Raw genomic sequence first — 22804 nt, 5'->3', positions numbered from 1 at the left:
AAACTGCAATAACCCAATCCAAGCAGGACTAACAATGGCCCAGAATCTTCAGGAATGAAAGTTTGGGTCACCCCACCAGGCAAACAATCATGGCCAGCTGAAGTGCTTGCTGAGGATAAAGGGAACATGGAATGGGTAGTGGATAAAGGCAGTGATAAATTTGGACTTCAACCACATGACCAGTTACAGAACTGAGGACTGTAATAGTCATGAATCTTTCTTTCTTGTTTTGTTATGAGTATGATTATGTATGTACACAAAATGAATTTCTTTGTTTTCTTCCCCAATGTTTTCCCCTATCATATGACAAGTTGTATTAGTTTCATGTAATAATATTTAAGGATGCCAAGTTTAAGAGTGAATATTACTTGAGGGACTTGCACCCTATTAATGTGTTTCTGATTGTACATAGGAGAGTTGAAAATTGTTTGGCAGAAATGTATATATATGCATGTCTGTTATTGTTTTTTACTTAGAGACTAAGTATGGTTTAAGGTAATGTGTATGGTTGCTGAGTTGACAAGAGATGGATTGTGATGGTCAGGCTAATGTGTCACCTCAGCCAGGTAATTATGCCCAATTGTTTGGTCAAGATAGCACTGGGCTAACTGTAATGCAAGGACATTTATGGACTTTAGTCACCAGTGACTTTACTGCATAGATTACATCTACATCAATCGGGGAGATTGTCATCAGCAGTGAGTGATGCTTTATCCTGTCAGTTGAATGCCTTAGAAGGGGAAGTGATTTCAGCAATCAAAGAGAATTTCCCAGCTCATCTTTGGACAGCCAATGTCTACCTGGAAATTAATCAAGAACCTGAATTGGACTTTCATCAGAACCCTGGTTCCTGCCTGCAAAATCTGGACTTGTGCACCCCATGGTTATGTGAGAGACTCTTATAAAATCGCATACTATTGACATATACCTCCTGTTGTTTCTGTTTCCCTATAGAACCCTGACTAATACAGCCCAATACACTTTTACTTCTCCCTTTTTTTTTTTTTTTGGTAACAGAGGCTTCTTTTCAGATAAGAAGCCCTACCATATGGTTCAAATAAAATTGATCTCTCCTTTCTGTCCTTTGCCACAGACGTGGACCCATGATTCAAGCCTGACCAAACAGAGATTCCCACTTATCTGTCCACAATGATTGGTTAAGAGATGTGCCTATGAGGCAAGCTGGACCGATTAGAGTCCTCTCTCAGACTTTTGCTAGAATACTGGGAAAGAAGTGCTCTCTTTGATTGGGACGTTTGCTGCAAAGGTAATGTAAGCCTAGACTTCCTGTGGTCACTTTTCCACCAGGTGAGAAGAGTTTTCCTGAGAATGAATGCAATCCAGGAAAAGGCAGAGCCCAGAGGTGAATAGAGGAAACAGATAGTTGAAACGACATATTTGAGCTCCTCGATTAGCCATGCTTAAGCCAGCAAGATCTACCCTTATATGTTTCAGTTATATGACAAATGAATTCCTTTCCTGGTTGTTGCTGTTTAAGCTAGTTTAGGCTGGGCTCCTGCCACTTGCCAGTGAAGAAGTCCTAACATTTTATAAAATGGCACTGCTGAAATGTTTGATGTACTTTTAGGCATGGACATTTATTCATTTTCATTATGGATAGATCCTAGCCAGACTAGAAACAGATGTAAATAGCATTTCCATGAATACTTGAAGGCATTATATATTTTATTGGTATTGAAATAAAATATCTGATACTTGGTAAAGATATCATAACCCAGCTCATGCATGCACACACACAGGCACACACAGCACGGGGCAGCTGCGTGATAAAGCTGCCATGCTTACCACTGGTCATCTATTGCCAGCATCAGCTACAAGTAGAAGGACAGAGGAGGACATGTCCTGGGAATCAGTCACTGAGGAGCATTAGTAGCCCAACTGAGGCAGCCAACCCACAGCAATTTCTGTCCAAGATTCTACGTGGAGATACCAACCCACTCCTAAAGCCAGGCTCCTGTGGAGAATATAAATGGATTCAGGAGCTACCATAATAGCAGCTAATAAGAACAAGTGGAATTAAGAGAGCTGTCCTACTTAATAGAAGCTTTGAAGAAATCTATCCTGGAAAAAATAAATAGACATGTAGTTCTTGGAAGAGAGGCTAAAACAAATGTGGAAAGTAAAGAGGCAGCAAAGTACAGTCTGTAGCAATGGTAAAACTTAATTTTCTCATCTCAGGGAACTTAGATTCCTCGTGCTTGGGCCACAATTCCCATGGTGCTTTGCCTCATCACCAGGAGCCTGGAGAGGTACAGGAGGGTCTCCTCCCCTATCCCAAAGCCTCTCTCTGGCATGGGGGTGCCTGAAAACTCCTTGCCAGTGGTCCCTGTTTTTATGCTATTAAGTGTCCTTACTTAAACCTTGAGTTGCCCTTTAAGAAGCCAACACCAATATCAGTAAGCATTGTCTGGTGTCCTTTCTCGCCACCTGAAGCTGATTTGGGCAACCTAAGAGCCCTGGGGAGGAGCAGTTTACTAAAGATGATGGGGAAGAAGACACAAGGCAGTGGCCCCAGAGGCCACCCTTCTGGAGCATCCTTATTCTCCCCACTGCCAGGCCTGCCTCACCCAGGGGTCACAACCAGGTAGTACATAGCTTGTACACAGCCGCTAACCCAACCTGGCTCTGGACTCCCCAACTGCAGCTGCATTCAGCTGCTCCTGCCAAGAGGCAACTCAACAGGGTGGTTGAGAGGGTAGGTTTTGGAAACAGACTGCTTGGGTTCCTATCTTCACCCTCTCATTAGTGGGGTGAGCTGGGGCACATTACTTAAAGTCCCAGGTGCCAGCAACGGGCTAGGTTCATTGGCTCCTAGAGTGGACTAAAGGAGTTAATATAAGGAAAGTGATGGTTTAGTTCCTGGCACCAAGTAAGTCCTCAATAAATTTCAAAGATTATTCCAAATATTTGAGGCTGAACCATTTGAAAAGAATCTTAGTATGTCTCCCAACAAATGCTCTCCCCTTGTTTTTAAGCTCAGGCCTGGGAGCTGGCCACTGGAATATGAAGACACTGGGATCTCTTGGCAGACAAAATGTTGGTCAATTCTCAAACCAGGATGTGCTCAGCAAACACTGAGTGCTGAGAGGAATGGAAAGAGTACCCCCCTTAGGGTCTAAGGTGGTCTAAGGTGGAGGCCTCAAGGGGGAGTAACTAGGGCCTGGCAAGGAGCACCCCCTCCCTGGTTTCCCACCAACCCAGAGGGAACCCCCAGGGGTTCTCCCTGCTCTCAGTACCTGGAACCCGCACCCCAAAGTGAGTGCGTTAGTGCTGTGTCGACTGCAGCCAAACTCGCGAGAGTCTGCATCCAAGACTTTTGATTCAAGTGATCCTTACGCCAAAAAAACAGGCATGACTATTTTCTCATGCCAGGAAAATCCACTTTAAATATTGTATGTTGCAATGTGTCTCAATTTTTTTTTTCCCCTTCTTTCCCTGCTCCGCCACCCTCACCCCATCAACTTCAAGTAAGTAGCCCTAAGTTCCGGGTTTGGCGAGTTTTGTTTTTCCACAGATACAGCAGTATTTGTTCACTTTGACATTCAACTCCTGCCTGCTCTGATTCTTCCTGACAGAGCCACTGTGCCACCCGACTACCGCCTCTTCCACCCTTTCCACTTTCCTTGAAGTCATCAGAACTTCCTAGTGGGCTGCCCCAGCTCCTCCCTTTTCCTTGCGGCCGGCCTGGGTGGGTCTGGGCACAACACCCAAGACTCCAAAAGGGGCAAAGAGGCTGAAGCTAAGGTGGGGTCTAAGTTAAACTTTCAAGTGTGGGCAGGAGAGATCTCCTTTTTCTTGTTTTTAATGGCTTTTTAAAATACCTGTCATTTCCTTTAGGGAATGTGAAGCCCCTGCCCTACCCTGGAGCACATGTCCTCACCTTACAAGGCTCAGTTAAGCTGTCACTTCCTCCAGAGAGCGCAGACCCTTCCCTCTTCCGGGCCTTCCAAACCCGCTAACACTTCGGGGCACTTTGTGCTCAGGTCAGTGAGCCCCAGGGCTCTGGCTGGCCCCCTTGGGATGCCTGTCAGCCCAGGGCCTGGCATTCAGGTGGGCTGTGGGAGGGAGAGCCCAGAGAGAAGGGAGGCTTCAGGCAAAAGATCCATTTGAAGTTTTGTCTGCTCACTTCATTCTTCGGTGGATGTGGCACTTAATCCAACAAATATTTATTAGTGGACTATTGTAGTCCACTACAATTGTTGTTGTAGCCCTACAACAGGGCAGGTTTAGATGTGATAAAAGAAAGGTGAAGTGTTAGGGAGAACGAGAGGACTGAGAAGTCACAACTGGCTGGAACAGTCTCTCCGACTCTCCACTGCCACCTGTTTACGGGTGACCCCACCCGCAGGGAAGATGGCTCACGGAGGAAGGGGCAGGGAGAGGCAGGAGATCTTCGGATTGGGGAGGAGGCCTTCAAGGCTAGAAAAAGCCCCCACGTGGCAGCGATGTGCCTCCTATTTCCCTGTGCCATTTCTGATTCCCTCCGTCCCCCTCTGCCCTGGGGAACTGCAGGGTTAAAAATTTCACTGCCGTTTCCTGACAGTCATTTGGGATGAATGAGGCTTTAATGAGTGAGGATGGGCTCGGGAGAGCACCCTAATACAGACAGAACTCCAGAGGCTTGGTCTCCGACAAGGTATTTGGAGACTTTTGTCCTTTTCTGTACTTGGCAAGATGGACAGGGTTTGAATGACAACTTTCAATTTTTACTCTGGCCTGAGCCACAAGTTTCCCCTTTTGAAAAATGGAGTTACTGACTAGATTACATGAAATATCAGCTTTAACGTTCTATGATTCAGTGTCTTTTTTGTTAAAATATTTAAGATGCAAAAAGCTGCTCACTTACTGTTACCACCCTTACCCATTTTATGTTGTCCTTTCTTTCACACTTTGAAACATATGTATACATATATTAATATAATTTTAATATTGTTCAGACATAATTTCAGATAGTATATTATGTAACTATCTTTACATGTTTACTTATAACCAACTTGTTAATGATAAAAAACCATAAAATAGATAAGCCATGATTTGCTTAATTATCTTATTGATGGACATTTTAAGTGTTCCCTATTTTATATATTTGCATACTTATAACTTTATTATTTTAAATTCTTTACTTTGGGGTTTAATGGTTCAAAATGCATGATTGTTATATATTGTTCTATAGGATTTGTCAATTTGTTTTCCCAAAGGTTATCCACATTTCCCATGTCATCTACTTTCACTTTTAACCTCTGCCTCCTCAGCACTGAGTTTATACTGGAATGGAAATCAAATAATACTTGATTTTATTTGCACTTATTTGATTGTTATACTATTTTATTCATGCTCATTTACTGTATGTATTTGCTCTTCTGTGACTTATCTATATGATCATGTCCTTCCTCTCATTTATTTAATGTTGGTTTCGGTTTGTTTTTTCTTTATGTTCCAAACCCCTAGTACAGTATTTTTGCACATAATAAGTACTTTCATAGATGTGAAATCTATAATCTAGCTATCAATCTTTTGTGTCATATTTGTTGAAAATATTTTCCCTATTCTGTTGGTTTTTGCTTTTTCTGTGTGATTTTTGGGTTTCATATAATGATAGCTCTAATAGGTACTAATGCCTTTTGTGGGCCAGATGCTAATATCAGCAGTTCGTTTAATGTCAAGAACAATCTTGAAGGATGTTTATGATACTTGCCATTTATACATGAGGACCATGGGGGCTCTGAGAAGCTAAACAAATAGGTGGTAGGGGAGCAGGTTTATTTTATTTTTTTTACTATTTAATTATTTCATCTTACCACATTTTGATTAAACTAATTATGTGTATATATATATATAAAATTATATGGTATTACATATACCATTACATGTAACACCATATAATTGTGTAAATTCACAACATAAAATGATTTAGGATCAAAAGATTCACACTAGAAACTGACAGTTCCTTGCCCCCCTCCTAACCATGTCCTAATTCTCTTTTTGCAATAGCAACTGCTTTGAACTTTCTTGGCTATTTCTTCTGATCATGACTTTTATATATCACTAAACCATATGATTCTATTTTTATTCCTTGATTTATCAGTTTCAGAGATTATCTGTTTATTTCCTGCTGTGATAAGACTTTCTAGCACCAATGCACCAGTTCCCATATTTCTGCTATAATTAAATCACTGCTTTTAGATAAGTCCATAAATAGCATTTACGATTTCATGACTATGTAAATATTGTTTACTACTGAGTCAAGCAAACACTATGGTTATTTTTCTTTCTGTAACAGCTTTCTCCTGCCCCTGCCCACCCCATAGCTTTTAACGGTTTTCTTTTTGTTTGTTTCTTGCACTAAATTATCATATTCTTTCATATTTCCTTAATATAATTTCTATTCCCCTTCACCTCCAATTGTCCCATTATGTTAGATAGCCTACTCATTCTTCCCGGTCCTCCCACCCACACCCCAGTTTGCTCCTTCTTGGAATCTGCTATCATTCTACCCTCATCAGACTTCCCTTCACGATTTTCTGAGTTGAATCCATTGTTTTACGAGCCCCAGGTCTTCCTCTTTCTTTGTTTTCTTCATTTTGATAGAACACATCCTCAAGTAACTTTCTTTTTTTAAAAAATGCTTAAGGGAGATAAATATTTTGAGACCTTGAATGCCTGAAAATTTCTTTATTGTAACTTCATACTTGACTCATAGTTTTGCTGGAACCTGATTTCAGAGTTGAAAATTATTTTTTGGGAGCTAGGAATTGACCTAATCTGTCTGATTCCAAAACCACATTTATTTCACCCAATATATTCTTTGACTGGGAAAGCAAGTCTGCCAGTGTTTTCCTTTGTAATTTTCCCCTGTTTCTTCATAACTTTGAAGATCTCATCTCCAATTTATTCTAGTCTATTTTCAATCATTTTATTCATATATAACTTTTTTATTTTTTTAATTTATTTAATTTTTAATATTGTTTTTTTTAAAAAAAGATAAATAGATTACACAAAACATTACAGTAAAAAATATAAGTGGTTCCTAGATACCCTACTCCCATCTGAACATATCTATATACCATATATGCATGCCCTGGAGAATTCCCTCCCACCCATTCATCCCCCATCAATGATACTCCACACCAATACTCCTCCCCTGCCATAGTTGAACCCCTCTGTGATCCAAAATTTCTTTAATATATAACTTTTTAATACATTTCAAGGTTACTTTGTTGTAGGGTATGGATATAGATTCTTTCTTCATACCAATATCCGGTTATCAATAAGGCTGGTTTTGAAGTATCTTAAAGAGCATACCTATGATCTTCCACTATATAAAAAATTAACAAAGCCTATAGTGATACATTCCTATCATGGCAAGCAGCATGTAACTCAAAAGCAATCCTTTGACAATGAGTCTTGTAACCAAGGGTTAAGAATTAACAAGTAATTATGATACCTAAATCATTATATAGATGACTTTATATTATAAAATAGCAAAAGGTTAATCCCTGAAATTACTGAAGCTACCTAGAGTGGTCTCACCCCTGTTTACTTCTCCAGACTTAGCCTCACACTGTTGATGCTCACCTTTGTGATGGTAATTCTAGGTTGACTTTACCCTTGTTTATAGATTAGGCTCATTGTATATGCTTACTATTAGGATGGTAGTCACCCACCCTCCTGCGTAATATCCACCTGGAAAACCTTGTCACTGACCTCTACACTGTACTTTCCTATTCCAGAAACTTGATCTCTGATAATGATTGAGACTTTATGACTTTCCCTGGTTTGGTACCACACCCACCCCCTTCCTGTTCAGCCCCTTAGTGTTTATTAATGAAGGAACCTGTGTCTAGCTCCACCCCAAATATTCATTAGCTACCCAGTGTTATAAAATATTAGAATTTCTGTAGATCAGGGAGGCTGTTTTGGGCTATTAGGCCACTGTGCTCCTTTGCTGGTGCAACCAAATACATTCTTTGTCTCTTTGAAAGCTTGGTGTCTCAGGAATTGGCTTTAAAGGTGCATCAGGAGAAAAGAGCTCACTTTTGCTTAGTATCGGTGTTAGATCTGCAACCGAAATTGTACCAAACTGCTTACTCTTGTGATACTCTAAATTTTCCATTTGTACAGTAGAGTTCCTCCATCATTTTTTTCTTTGGTCTGCATTTCTAGAAAACTACAAGTGGATTTTGGTTTAAAATGTGCACGATGGATTGTTTTCCCAAGCATCTTTCATCTGTGGTTTCAAAGCATTCCTTTGGGTACTCTACATGCATTTGACTTAATCTTTTGCTGGGAAAAGTAATCCCCTGAGGGCAATGATATATCAAATATTGACTCAGGGGTCAACAAACTTTCAAAATTGGTCGTCAGGTTTTCATTCATTCATTCATTCATTCATGCCTATTTAGGGTTTTGAGTGGCAATAATACCACTGCCAGTCAGCATTGGCTTGAGAGTCTGCTTCCCACAATTGAATTGGCAGTATGAATTTCACTCAAAGTTCTCGGTCCTTCATTCATTCAACAAATATTCATTGAGAATCTACTATGGGAGATATCAATGAACAGAACAGACATAAATCCTTGCCTTCATGAAGCTTACATACTAGCTCTGTACCTTTTGGCAAAGTCCCAGACTCTATGAAGTAGTGTCTCAATACCTGTTTGTTGAGTTGTGTGTCACCAGTGACATTCGAGTCATAGCTGTTGGCCTTTGTATACACATTAGGTCCAGTATGTCAATTTCTTCCTAAAAGCAAGGGTATTAAGATAGGCTTAGACATTTTCTTAAAGTTCTTCACAAAATGAGTATGTAGGGGAGCAGATGTGGCTTAAGTGGTTGAGTGCCGGCTTCCCATACAAGAGGTCTGGGCTTCAGTTCCCAGTGCCTCCCAAAAACAAAAGAAAAAAAACAAACAACAAGCAAAACAAATGGAAAAAATGACTTAGGGGAGCTGAAGCGGCTGAGTGGTTGAGCTCTGGCTTCCCACATATGAGGTTCCAGGTCTAATCCCCAGCCCAGTGCCTAAAAATAAATAAATAAATAATAAGTACGTAAATTTCAGCTCACATTCTCCCAGTATTCATAATCCTTTCAAGTTCAGATCATGTTATCGAACTTGTTTTTTTTTTTAAGATTTATTTTTTATTTATTTCTCTCCCCTTCCTGCCCCACCCACCCCGCCCCTGTTGTCTGTTCTCTGTGTCCGTTTACCGCGTGTTCTTCTTTTTTTGTCCGCTTCTGTTGTCAGTGGCACGGCCATCTGTGTTTCTTTTTGCTGCACCATCTTGCTGTGTCAGCTCTCCGTGTGTGTGACGCCCTATTCACTGGGCCAAGTCTGCCTCCCTCTCACTTGCTCTTGCTACTGAGCAAAAATGGGTTCTTCTCCAAATGCACCTTTAAAGCCAATTCCTGAGACACCAAACTTTCAAAGAGAGAAAGAATTTACTTGGTTGTGCAATCAAAGGAGCACAGTTGCTTAATGGTCCAAAACAGCCTCCCTGATCTACAGAAATTCTAATATTTTATAACATTGGGGAGCTAATGAATAATTGAGGTGGAGCTGGACACAGGTTTCTTCTTTAATAAACATTAAGGGACTGAAGAGTAAGGGGTGGGTGTGGTACCAAACCAGGGAAAGTCATAAAGTCACAATCATTATCAGAGATCAAGTTTCTGGAATAGGAAAGTACAGTGTAGAGGTCAGTGACAAGGTTTTCCAGGTGGATATTACGCAGGAGGGTGGGTGACTACCATCCTAATAGTAAGCATACACAATGAGCCTAATCTATAAACAAGGGTAAAGTCAACCTAGAATTTCCATCACAAAGGTGAGCATCAACAGTGTGAGGCTAAGTCTGGAGAAGTAAACAGGGGTGAGACCACTCTAGGTAGCTTCAGTAATTTCAGGGATTAACCTTTTGCTATTTTATAATATAAAGTCATCTATATAATGATTTAGGTATCATAATTACTTGTTAATTCTTAACCCTCAGTTACACTCTGATGATCAGTAACTGGATTCTCCAAAAGCAAGTTATTAATCTTTTGGAAACAAATGAATTCTTTTATGGCATCATAGTGTCCAACATGCAGTGAAAGGGTTATTTTACTAACTGGGTGCTGTCAGGATTAACTCAATTGCTTCACTAAACACTGGGCCCTTTGTGAAGGCAGGTTCATCCTGCAATCATTATTCACCCACTCTGTTCTAAGTAGCTCTGTGGTTTAGAACCCACCATTTGTCAAATAACAGACCGCATTCATTTCTTAAGTACTCTATAATCTTCTGTAATGACTGGGTGTCAGGACTTCTAGACAGGTGTCTTGCTGTCTCTTCCCCTGCCTGGGGGGTGGGGGTCGATAGTTAAATATCTCACCCATGGTACTTGTGCTGCCCCCACTGGCCGAGCTCTGAGACAGGGAATGCTGCAGAGCAAAGGAAACAATAGTTGCTAATGGGATCATGGAATGGAAGAAATAGTACTGAGAACTGGTTGAGTGTTCATTCAGCAACATGGCATGCCAATTTTACTTATACAGAAACAGAGGGCACAGTCTGAGTATAGCAACTCCTACCCATGTTAATGCTCTCCAGTTGCCTTGTGTTGAGAACAGATGACCTGCTACAGGATAAACAGGCTTCCAAATGAAACCTGCAGCATTGTTATTTTAAAATGCATCATATTCTCATACTCCAGGAAAGGTGCTGTTTGACCAGCTGCAAATAGGAGCAGCCAAGAGCTTTGGCAAAGCTGTCTGTCCTCATTCCTTTAACTGTCTAAGCAGCCTGCAGAGGCTTCAAAGCAGCCTCCACCACCACAGTGGTAACTCAGAAGTCACTCTTGATCTCCTCATCACTAACTCTGGGGGCTTCTTGTTCAACACTCTGTCCCACGACAATCCCATCCACTTTGACAAATTCAGTTGCCTCTATTGCAGATTGCAAGTGTCTTACCATTGGTTTTACTCCTCCAGGCTTTCTTGAGTGGATCCATTGGATGAGGTGTTTCTCAGATAAAGCTTATTCTGATCATGGCTCTCCTCTGCAAAGCACCTCCAAGGGTCTCCTTTCCTCAGAAAAATTATGTGATCAGACCATCAAAGCTCTCAACTCTCTGCCCCTGACAAGTTTGTCATCTGGATCTCCCATTTCCCCCATGCCCATGTTCTTTGGTCCAACTCTGCCCAACACTGAGTGAAGTCCAGTCCTGTGTCACCCAATGAACTTCTGACTCTTAATTATTCTGTTCTCCTTGCCTGGAATTCAAAGTCAACTTGAAGCCCAGAAAATTTCCCTAACCAGAAGTTCTTCAAATCTGCGATGTATGTCCTGTGTATTTGTCCTACAATTCTTATGCCCTATTCCTGTTGTATGGTTGCAAGTAGATAGGTCTTATCTGCTGTATCAGCCTGAGCAATAGGTCATCTATCTTTATATTTCCTGTACAGTACACTGTGGGCAGATGATAGATACTTGTTATGTAAATACATCAATAAATGATCTCTGGGTCTCTGTTCAGCATTGGCTATAAATGTAACTCATGCTGATCTAATAAGAGATTTGTGTTGTTAAATATTTGATAAGTTAACATTTGTTAAATAAGTGAATAAAGAGTATTATATTTATGAGCAAACCTATCTTTATATTGCAAGGTCAAGTTATTGAGATTATTTCAGTTTATAAGGGAATTTAACCTCCTCTAACTTCTCTCTGCAGTCTGTTCTTGTTTTGCTGCCAAAATCAGGAACTTCCAGGGATCAGATTAACCCTGGAGGCCAAGAGGCATTGAAGACCCCACTTCTTGAGGCTGTCCTAGGAACTCTGAAGAACATCTGACCACCTCTACCTGTGACTACTCTGTACCCTCAAACTCCAGGGCAAGATCAGGGCTGCAGTCACCACCAGAAGGTAACAGCAGCTTCGTTCAACAAGGAGAATAGCAATTGCTTGAGTGGAACCCATGGACCATAGCGTCAGGCTGCCTGCCATTGAGGTGGGGAGGTATTAAGGTGTGCTGGTCTATGAAGGGGGCACATGGTATAAGCACCACTAGGTGAAGGATAAAATGCTTGGTAGTGAAGCTGCTTCCTAGTCAGAGTACTAGGAGAAGATCTACTAGACTTCTGAGACAGTAAAATGGCAGCCTATAAAGTTCTGCTTGCTTTAGTTTGTTCTATCTCTAGGCCATCTTCACCCTTCCTCCCTTCTGAAATTTTGATTTCTTAAATCTGGAACTGAAACTCTAAAGGACCACTGAGCGTTCTCTCCTTTTTCCTTCCTCCCCTCTTCCTTCTGCCCATCCTTGTAGATGCTTGCCTTCTGTGTTTGTAAGGAATTGGTGTGGGCAACCCCATCCCTCACCCCCCACCAAGGCAACTCTCCTGTGGCAGGACTCACATCTCCAAAAGCACCACTGTTTATTGGGTCCTTTGGTGGGGTGAGTGGAGGTCCAACACTGTGGCAATGCGAGCCACTGTCATGCATGTGGTCATCAGTCATTTTTGCTTCCATAAGACCAAAAATAATTGATAATTATGACTAACTATAAGATTTGGTCATGTCTAAACTTGCTAGAATTTCCAGTTTCTGAAGCCAAATGTGGTAACACACACAACGCCAGCTAAACACCCCCCGGGGCCCCTGGTACGAGGTGGTCATGGCCTTGGATAGACCAAACTACTTTCCATGTCCAATTTTGTCACCATCCTGAGATGATTCTCCAATGAGTCTCTTTTGAAAATATGCACATGTGGCCCCTAGCTACATGAAAAGTTGTGGTCCATAAAGTTATGTAAATCTCAGACCCATTTTCTACTGATAAAAGAATGTGGCTGATACTTTTTGTGGCACCCCACAAAAACTCCACAAAGATTCTTGGAAGAAAGACCAGCCATACTCTTCCAGATGTTTTGAAACATTACCTCTAGTGTTGGTCCAGAGTATTTTTAAGTGAAATGGAGTTTTTGTTTACCCTTTGAAGTGATGATTATTTATCACGTCTTCACTGCCAGAAGCACCCTCAGCACTACTCAAGAACAAATTTGGCACAAGAGATTCCTGGTCTAAATCATAGCCTGGGCAGAGAGTTTACCATTTGAGAAGGTGATTACATTCCTGAGGTGTGAGGTCAGGGATTTTTGTTTTTATGGGCTCTTTAGAGGGAATGATACAGGGAAGAAAGTTTTCTTGGATAAAGTGAATGGTCAGGAGATATTTATTTGCCAGAAGAATGGGGATTGAGCAAGGCTAGTTTTTGAGACTGGAGCAAGCAGTCTACACCATGCCTGCTTGGTGTAGAATCTTCTAGAGCCCCACTGTCTCCTCTCCCCACAGGACCGTGTTCAAAGACAGGATAGGATGCTTCCCCTGAAAATTGGCCGAGCAGCCCATCTAAAGGCAGGCTTGAAGTTGTGAGGCCAGTCAGCTCACAGTTGGACAGAGGTGGAGAAATGATGGTTTGAAGCAGAGGGAATCCTAAGAAATAAAAAAAAAAAACAAAACAAAATAAGAACAGCCACCACAGAAGGCAGACCAGCAAGGGGGCTGCCATCCATCTCAATTTCTGCAGTTGTTCTCCAAATGCATTCAGCAGTTTGATTACTACTACATGCAGTGAGTTAATGACAGGCTCTTTAGCCTCTCACAGCCTGTTTCTTCATGTTTTTGTCAAGAAATAAAGATTAAATGTACACCCCCCTCATCGGGTGGTTGTGATGTGTCAAGTGCTTATTAATTCTAATTCTAATTATCATTATATTATGCCCTTAAATGAGAATTCTTTTTAAAGACATCTGTTGCCACCACCTTCCTAAGAAGGGCTGTCTCTAATCTAGCTCTTGATCCATTTCTTTTAGTGACCTCTGACACTGGCATTGATTGCCACCATCCCCAAATCTTCATGCTCTACTTCTGAGAAAGGATTGCTTGCCAAAGAGAAAACCATGCACTTGGTGGGGGGGAAGTCAAGGGCTGTACCTTTGGGAGGCTTGGGCTTGGGCCAAGGTCAAAGGAAGCTAAATCCTGACTATACTAGTCAGAACTGGCTGGGATCCAATAGCAAGAGGCTCCAGCCCAGAGAGGAGGTTTCAAACCACAACAAAAACACAGGGAAAGAATCTCAAGAAGGTGACCTTCGAACTGGCAGGGTCTGTTTCTTGCACTCTGGCTATCTGTAGTCCATGTTTTTAACCTCTCCCCCTCCTACTCTCCACCCCAACTCACATTCAGACACTGGCCAGAAGACTTCCAGAACTGGGAAGAGGGAAGCTGGAATGCAGTGTTCCAGTAGTATCTCTATCACTTGAATATTAGTTCCCAAATGTTACATGAAAAATAGTCGCTGCCTACATTTCTATGAGTTGATTGTTTGTAAGGCTGTAAACAAAGCTTTCTGGGAGGAAGACACAGTCCCTTTTCTTTTCCATTCTCTGCTTTGTCCTCATGACCAGTGCAGTTCCAAGCAAATAGAAGCTCATCAGCAAATAAATTGATAAAGCTCGGCTGCATTGATCACATGACCAACCAATCAATCCCTATTCTTGATGTAAACAGCAAGACAAGAAATGCATCTACTCTATCCACGTGCAGCTTCAGGAGCCTGGGCAGGTGCATAACTAGATTACAAAATCCAGCAAAAATTATTTCTGCTTCATGTGTGATTGTAATAATCTCATATTGCTTCTCCTACCGAGGCCTCTACTTGATTGGGTGTGTTAAGGCAGGGATTTTTTTTTCACCTCATCTTTGTTTTTCTGGCATTTAGTCCAACACTTGATAGAGAGTGGAGATGCCCAGGTTAAGTGTGCTGAAAATGCATAAATTGGGAAGTGGATTTGGCTCAATGAATAGAGCGTCTGGCTACCACATGGGAGGTCCAGGGTTCAAACCCAGGTCTCCTGGCCCGTGCGATGAGCTAGCCCACGCGCAGTGCTGAAGCACGCAGGGAGCACCGTGCCACGCAGGGGTGTCCCCCATGTAGGGGAACCCCACGTGCACAGAGTGCACCATGTAACACAGAACTAATCACTTAACTTCTCTGAGCCTCCGTTTCCTCATCTGTCAAATGGGGATATCAATAGAACCTACATCAAAGAGGCCTTGGGCTGTTGCATATGACACTGAGGGTAAAGTGTAAACACAGCGCCCCGCACATGGTAAGCATTCCACAAATAGAATTGACATCCCCACCATCCTCCAGCTGCTGCTGTTGGGATGTGTGAACCCTTGCTCTGCTGAGCAAAGCACGCTTCTCTTCTCCTCAACCATTGCCCTGGTTTGTACTGTAGCTCATTGTGCATAGCAGGCAAGCTTGGAGGGGAGGGGATTCCAGAGGGGCTCATTTCTACCATGCCTTACACTTGGAATATTTCTGGCTGAAGCACATGAAGGCAAGTGTAGACCCTCGGCGTGGCTGAGTGTAGGAGCTACCATCCATGACTTTGCCTGTGGCAGTTTACAGGAGGGATTAACTAGGGTAAAAAGGCATCCCTGGAGGCTGGTCGAATTAATAGTCTCAATTCTCTCATTTGTAAAATGGTCATTAAAAGAACCCTCTATCTTACTACGTAGATATCTTACTTGTTATGAGCCGCCAGTACAAGAATGGTATAGGGGGAAGCGGACTTGGCCCAGTGGTTAGGGCATCTGCCTACCACATGGGAGGTCTGCGGTTAAAACCCCGGGCCTCCTTGACCCGTGTGGAGCTGGTTCATGCACAGTGCTGATGAGCACAAGGAGTGCTGTGCCACGCAGGGGTGTCCCCTGTGTAGGGGAGCCCCATGTGCAAGGAGTGCACCCCGTAAGGAGAGCCACCCAGCGTGAAAGAAAGTGCAGCCTGCCCAGGAATGGCGCCGCACACACGGAGAGCTGACACAGCAAGATGATGCAACAAAAAGAGACACAGATTCCAGGTGCCTCTGATAAGGATAGAGGCGGTCACAGAAGAACACACAGCGAATGGACAGAGAGAGCAGACAACTGGGGGGAGGGGCGGGGGGGAGAAATAAAATAAATAAATAAATCTTTTAAAAAAAAAATGAATGGTATAGGAAGGCTTTGCATAGCATCAAGGGCTGTGCCACCACTTATGGGCGATGTGTTTTCTCATTCGTAGTTCATCTTTTTTCCCAAAAGTTTTAAAGGCAATGCAACTCTGGGATGAAAGTGAGAGCCACTGAGTGTACACTTTGGACAGAATGGACAAGGCTTGGGACTGTATAACACAGTGAAATGTGTGGTAGAAGATAGACTGTGGTTAGCAGTACAAATATGAGAGTGTTCTCTCATGAACTACAGCATCAAATAACTAATACAAGGTGTTAATAACAGGGGTGTTTGGCAAAAATATACCAAGTGTACACTGTGGACCATTAAAAAGCGCCTTTAAGTCAGGAACAGAAATGACAAAATGCAAGATAACAAGACTAAAATGTAGGTGAGAGAGGGAAAGGAAGAGCAGGGAGGCGGGGAGAGAAAATGCAGTGAGTGGGGCTAATGCCAAAATGTGTGTGGCAGCCGCAATGCTGGAGACCAGAACAGCCGAAAGACAACAATATTTTCATGTTGCTGGGCTTGTGTACAAAGCTTAGTAGGCGGCGGGAGTAGAGAGAAAAATGAATACCCTGAGGAAATAAAGTTAGGAACAGAGTGTAATTGCAACTCCAAGTGATGATTTTGTAACTGGTTTACACGCTCATTGACTAAAAAAAACCCTACATCATATTTTGCATTGTTTTTTTTTCCCTCATAATGATCAAGGTTCTCTCTGTCCTGTGTCTGGGGTGTGTATATGTGGGTTTGGGGTGGGGGTGGTCATCTTGGCAGCTGAGGGGGAGAGTAAAGACCCTGGGTTTGTGTTCGAGCATGGCTCGGTTTATTTTCTGGTGACCGCTGTCTCCTGAAAGCAACCATATCTCCCTTGTGGAGCTGTTTGACAAATATTGGACAAATACTTGGGTGCCTAGTGCTTTCTTTCACTCACTGCAGAGGCTACCGAAAAACAAATGCAGTATTACTTCTTCTGTGAGGTTGCTCACTTTCTGATGTCCAGTGAGAAAAAATCCGGAGCAGGTCAGACAAAATGGCTGCTTATACGTGGAAAAGCTCTGTAGACAGCCCCTGCTTCCTCGGTGGCCATTTGTGAACACTTTTATAGCACAAGACCTACCAACCCCTTCCAGATTGGGAGTATCTGAATCAGGGACACCCAGTCTATAGGCCGGCCAGCGACCCAGGCCTTTTGACCTGACTTGAAAAAATGAACTAGGCCAATCAGAATCATTCTTTCTAGGGAGGCCGAATTAATAAATAGGAGAGGAACTTGCCAGGGAATGACAAAGGCCTCACTTGACTGACTGGTCCCCACGTGGATGTGGAGGCCAAGAGGCCAAGATGGCCATGTGCAAGCAGAAGTTATGGGGAGCAGACCCTGCGAGGAAGTGGAGGAAGCAAAAAGAAGCAGACACATCTGTGTAGCTGGATCAAGTCAGTGGAGAACTAGCGGGAATCTCCGTGAATGCTTATGACCCAGGTCCCCCGGGCCACCTTGAACCCCAAACCACTCTCCAGCTCCAGCCTCCGTGGGCCTTTTGGAGGATCCTACCCTCTACTTCTCCATGTCACTTTTAACAGTCAGTCCCATCTCTTGTCCGTGTCACCAGTGGAACCTAATTAAATGTGAGAGTCTTAAGACCAGGATTAGCGTACTGTGTGAGAGGAGCGTGCTCTGAGGGTCCTGGTAAAGAAGATGGCAGCCCACCTCAGCCTGGGATGATTCCATGGAGGAGGAAACTCCTGAGCTGGGTCTTGGGGGCTAACGAGAAGTTCTCCCGGCTGCCCTGGGCTGGTGGGAGAAGAGAAGAATCCTCCAGGCAGAGGGTAGTACGGGCAGACTAGGCTGAGAGGGAGGGAGTAGCCAGGGATGGCACTGAAGAAGTAAGCGCGGGATGGATCGTGAAAGGCCTTCAGTGCCATGTTGAGGAAGGTGGACTTTTACTGGTGGCACAAGTGGTCAAGAACTTAAAGTGTAGCTGTGTGCGCGCATGCGTGTGCGTGCTCACGTGAGCGTGCATGAGCACGAGTGCGCGAGATGTGTCGTTGAAAAGTCACTCTACAGTGATTTAAGGATAGAGAGGGAGACCAGTGAGACAACTTTTACTTACTTATTTATTTACTTAACTTTCCCATTGAAATATTAATTAGATAGACAGATCAGTAGATGGATGGAAGACAGGTAGATACCCTGTACTACCACCCAGATTAAGACATAAAACATCACCAACATCCGCAAGGGGTCCCTCTCCCCAGAATTAACTTTTATCACTAAAGAGTAGTTTTGCCTACTCTAGACCTTCACATAAATAAAATCAAATAGCGTGTGTTTTTCTGTAGTCTAGCTTCTTTAAAGTTAAGTCTATGAGAGTTGCTTAGTGCTTACTTCGTTGTCGTTACATAGTATTCCATTGTATGGATGTAACACAATGTATTTGTCCTTTCTCTAGTTGGTTGACTGTTGAATTGTCCAGGCAAGAGAGGATGAGACCTTGGATGAAGGGATGGGCAGTGGGAATGAAGAGAAACAAATATTAGAGTACCCATACCTTGTCGGGAGAGTCACTTTAGGAGGTATATATGAATGTTCTTTGTAGACCACAGAGCACCCCAAAATGAAAAGGCATGACTATTGTATTATTATCTCTATGTCATTTCCCAGAAGTAACCTAGAACTAACACATGAGTGTATTTCTAGCATATTTAGCAGACACTCAGAAATTTAGAATTTACTCCTTGTCTTCAAATTCAATCACACCCAAAAGGCACTAAGATTGTTAAGATATTCTCATTCACCCTCTCAGACCTATATCCTCTATTAAACGATTCTGCATTCTCCAAGTCCAAATCCTTCTCATTACTATTGAAAGTCATTTGTTTTATGTCTTTTACCCATTTTCAGCTTTGAGATATATTTGACATACAATAAACTGTACATACTTAAAATGTACTATCTGATCTATTTTAACATATGGATATACCATAAAATCATTACCACAATCAAGAAAATGAACATATCAATCACATCTCTAAGTTTTCCCTACCCCTTTATTCCTTCCCACCCTCCCTTCCCTGCCCAGGCAACCCCTGACTTTTCTGTCACTGTAGGTTAATCTGTATGTTCTAGAATTCTATATAAATGGAATCATACTGCACATACTCCTTTATTGTTTTATTGTCTGGCTTTATTCATGTGGCATACTTATTTTGAGATTCGTCCAATAATTCATACATTTTTAATGCTGAGTAGCATTCCATTATATGGATAAATTATCCTTTGTTTATCCATTCACCTGTTGATAGGTATTTGGGTTATTTCCAGATTTTGGAAATTATAAATAAAGCTATTATAAACGAAGCAATTGGTTATACATGTGTTTTCATGTCTCCTAAATAAATGCCTGGAAATGAAATGGCTCTGTCATATGGTAAGTTTATGTTTAACTTTTTAAGAAACTGCCAAGTTATTTTCCGAAGTGGCTTTACCATTTTATATGCCCACTAGCAGTGTATGAGAGCTCTAGTTTCTCCATATCCTTGCCAACACTTGGCATGATCAGTCCTTTTAAACCGTTCTAGTGGGTTTGTAGTGGTACCTCACAGTTTTGATTTGCATTTCCTAATAACTAAATGGTGCTATGCATCTGTGCTTCTTTGCTTTTTAAATATCTTCTTTGGTGAAGTATTCATGCAACTCTTTTGCTTATTTTAAAAATCGTATTGCTTGTCTTATTGATTTGTAAGACCTCTTTATTCTAGATAAGACTACTTTTTTGGATATATGTTTTGTAATTGTTTTTCCCACTCTGTTGCTTGCATTTTCATTTCTCTTGTGTCTTTTGAAGGGCAGAGATTTTTAATTTTGATGAAGTTTAATTTATTGATATTTTTTCATATAGTTTGAAATTCTTGTGTCACATTTAGGAAATCTTTTGCCAAATTGAGGTAACTATGATTTTATCTTACATTCTAGAAGTTTTATTCTTTTAGTTCACACATTTAGACTTATGGTCCATTTCAAATTAATTTTTTATGTGGTATGAGGTAAGGGTTGAGGATTTTTGTTTCATTTGTTTTATCGCATGTAGATGTACAAATTAAACAGCATCATTTGTTGAAAAGATTATTCTTTCCCCACTGAATTTCCTTGTGATCTTTGTGAAAAAATCAGTTGGCCATATATGTGTAGGACTATTTCTGGGATCCCTGTTCTGTCCCTTTGATTTGTTTGTCTATCATGATGATGATATTATACTCTCTTGATTATTGTTGCTTTATAATAAGACTTGAAATCAAGCCTTATAAATTCTCCAACTTTGTTCTTTTTCATGCTTGTTTTGGTTACTCTATGTCCTTTCTATAAAAACTTCAGAATTAGGTTGTTCATTTGTACAAATAAAAGCCTACTGGGATTTTGATTGAGGTTATGTTGATTTTAGAGGTTAATTTGGGGAGAACTGACTTCTTCACAATATTGACAAACATTAAGAGTTCCATTCCATGAATGTGGCATTTCTTCATTTATTTAGGTCTTCTTTGATTTCTCCAGGCAGGGTTTCTTAGTTTTTAGTGTATAGGTCTTGCACATCTTTTGACAATTTTATTTCTAAGTGTTTTGTATTTTTTAACTTTTTATTTTGAACTAATTATAGTTTCACAAGATGTTACGAAGTAGTACAGAGTGGTTCCATGTACCCATCAGTCAGCCTCCCCTCAGGTGGCAGCCTACTTACTTAGAGTAAATTGTCAAAATCAGGAAATTAAAATTGGCACTGTACAGGTATGGTCTATCTATAGACCATACTCAGATTATCATCAGTTTTTGCATGCACTCATTTTTGTCTTTGAGTAATAATTCTACAAGTTATCACATGTATATTTTGTATTATCACCACACTTTCAAGATACAAAATGTTCTGTCACCAGTAGGCAACCATTTTGTGCTACCCCTTCCTTAACTCCTGGCAGACACTGATTTGTTTTTTATCTGTAATTTGTCATTTCAAAAATACTGCACACTCACACCAGCTCTAATAAAACAGTTTACGTAAATGGAAAACAGAAAGAAATCTTTTGAGATTGGCTGTCTCAGAGTTTTGTTTTGTTTTTATTTTTTTGAGGTACCAGGGCCCAGGGATTGAACCTGGGACCTTATAATGGGAAGTCGGCACTCAACCACTGAGCCACATTGGCTTCCCTGAGTTGGTTTTTTGATTTGTTTTGCTTGTTGTTTGTTTTTTTCAGGAGGCACGGAAAACTGAACCTGGGACCTCCCATGTGGGAGGCAGGAGCTCAATTGCTTGAGCCTCATCTGCTCCCTGGCTTTTTTTTATACCCCCCCACACACACAGCTTTTTGTGTGCTGTCTGCTCTCTGTGTCCATTCGCTGTGCATTCTTCTGTGTCTGTATTTTATTTATCGCCCCCCGCTTGCAGCTTGCTTGCCGTCTGCTCTCTGTGTCCATTCGCTGCACGCTCTTCTGCGGTTTTGATTGTCTCCCTTTCTTGTTGCGTCACCTTGCTGAGTTGGTTTTCTATGGCACTTGCAGGCCGGTGGCTCTCCACAGTGTGCAGGCGAGCCCGCCTTCACAAGGAGGCCCTGGGACACGAACCCAGGGCCTCCCATATGGTAGACGGGAGCCCAACTGATTGAGCCACAGCTGCTTCCCTGCTCCCTAGTTTTTTTAAAAAACTCAGCACACGCCCATAAGATCCATCCAAATTGTTCTTTGTATCAATGGTTCATCTTTGTGTGTGTGTGTGTGTGTAGAGCAGTATTCTTTTGTATGTATGTATGTATCACAATTTACTGAACCATTCACCCATTGAAGTATGTTTAGGCTGTTTCCACATTTGGACCATTACACATAAGATTTGTGCACAGGTTTTTGTGTGAAAATAAAATTTAATTTCTCTAAGATGATTGCCCAGGAGTGAAATTGCCGGGTCATATGACAGGTATGTGATTTATTTCAAAGAAACTGCCAGTTGTTGTATTATTTTACCAGTTTATTTTCCCACCAGCAATGCATTTCTCCATGCCCTCACTAACATTTGGTACTCTCTGCTTTTCTGTTTTGTTTTTTGAACTTCTAATAAATATAGAATGTTATCTCAACATGGTTTTAATTCGCATTTCCATAATGGTTAATGATGTTGAACATCTTTTCGTGTGTTTACCTGCCATCCTTATATATTCTTCAGTGAAATTTCTGTTCAAGACCTTTGTCCACTGGCAACCTGGCTATTTTGTTTCTTACTGCTGAGTTTGGAGAGCTCTTCGTGTCTTAATAGGAGTCTTTTGTGTTGGATATGTGATTTGCAGATATTTTCTCCCACTTGGTGGCTTTGCCTTTTTATCCTCTTAACATGTTTCTTGCAGAGCAAACTTTTAATTTTGATGAAGTCCAGTTTACCTGTTTGTTTCTTTTATGGGTTGTGCTTTTGGTGTCCTGTCTAGGAACTCTTCTCCTAATCTTTTTTTTTTTTTTTTAAAGATTTATTTTTATTTATTTAATTCCCCTCCCCTCCCCCGGTTGTCTGTTTTCTGTGTCTTTTTGCTGCGTCTTGTTTCTTTGTCCACTTCTGTTGTCGTTAGCGGCATGGGAAGTGTGGGCGGCGCCATTCCTGGGCAGGCTGCTCCCTCCTTCGCGCTGGGCGGCTCTCCTTATAGGTGCACTCCTTGCGCGTGGGGCTCCCCTACGCGGGGGACACCCCTGTGTGGCAGGGCACTCCTTGC

At 41.8% G+C, this 22804-nt stretch overlaps 1 long non-coding RNA gene across 1 annotated transcript; it reads left to right on the top strand.

Annotated features, from left to right (window-relative positions):
* The first annotated feature begins 650 nt into the window (after positions 1-650).
* LOC131273937 (uncharacterized) lies at positions 651-13709 on the top strand. The gene is made up of 4 exons (XR_009181105.1): positions 651-888; positions 1094-1267; positions 11735-11926; positions 13352-13709. It is a non-coding gene; the product is annotated as an uncharacterized lncRNA (long non-coding RNA).
* The last annotated feature ends 9095 nt before the right edge of the window (positions 13710-22804 follow it).

Source organism: Dasypus novemcinctus, chromosome 17 (genome assembly GCF_030445035.2).
Source record: "Dasypus novemcinctus isolate mDasNov1 chromosome 17, mDasNov1.1.hap2, whole genome shotgun sequence".
NCBI lineage: Eukaryota > Metazoa > Chordata > Mammalia > Cingulata > Dasypodidae > Dasypus > Dasypus novemcinctus.
This window is presented reverse-complemented; position numbering and strand designations above follow the sequence as displayed.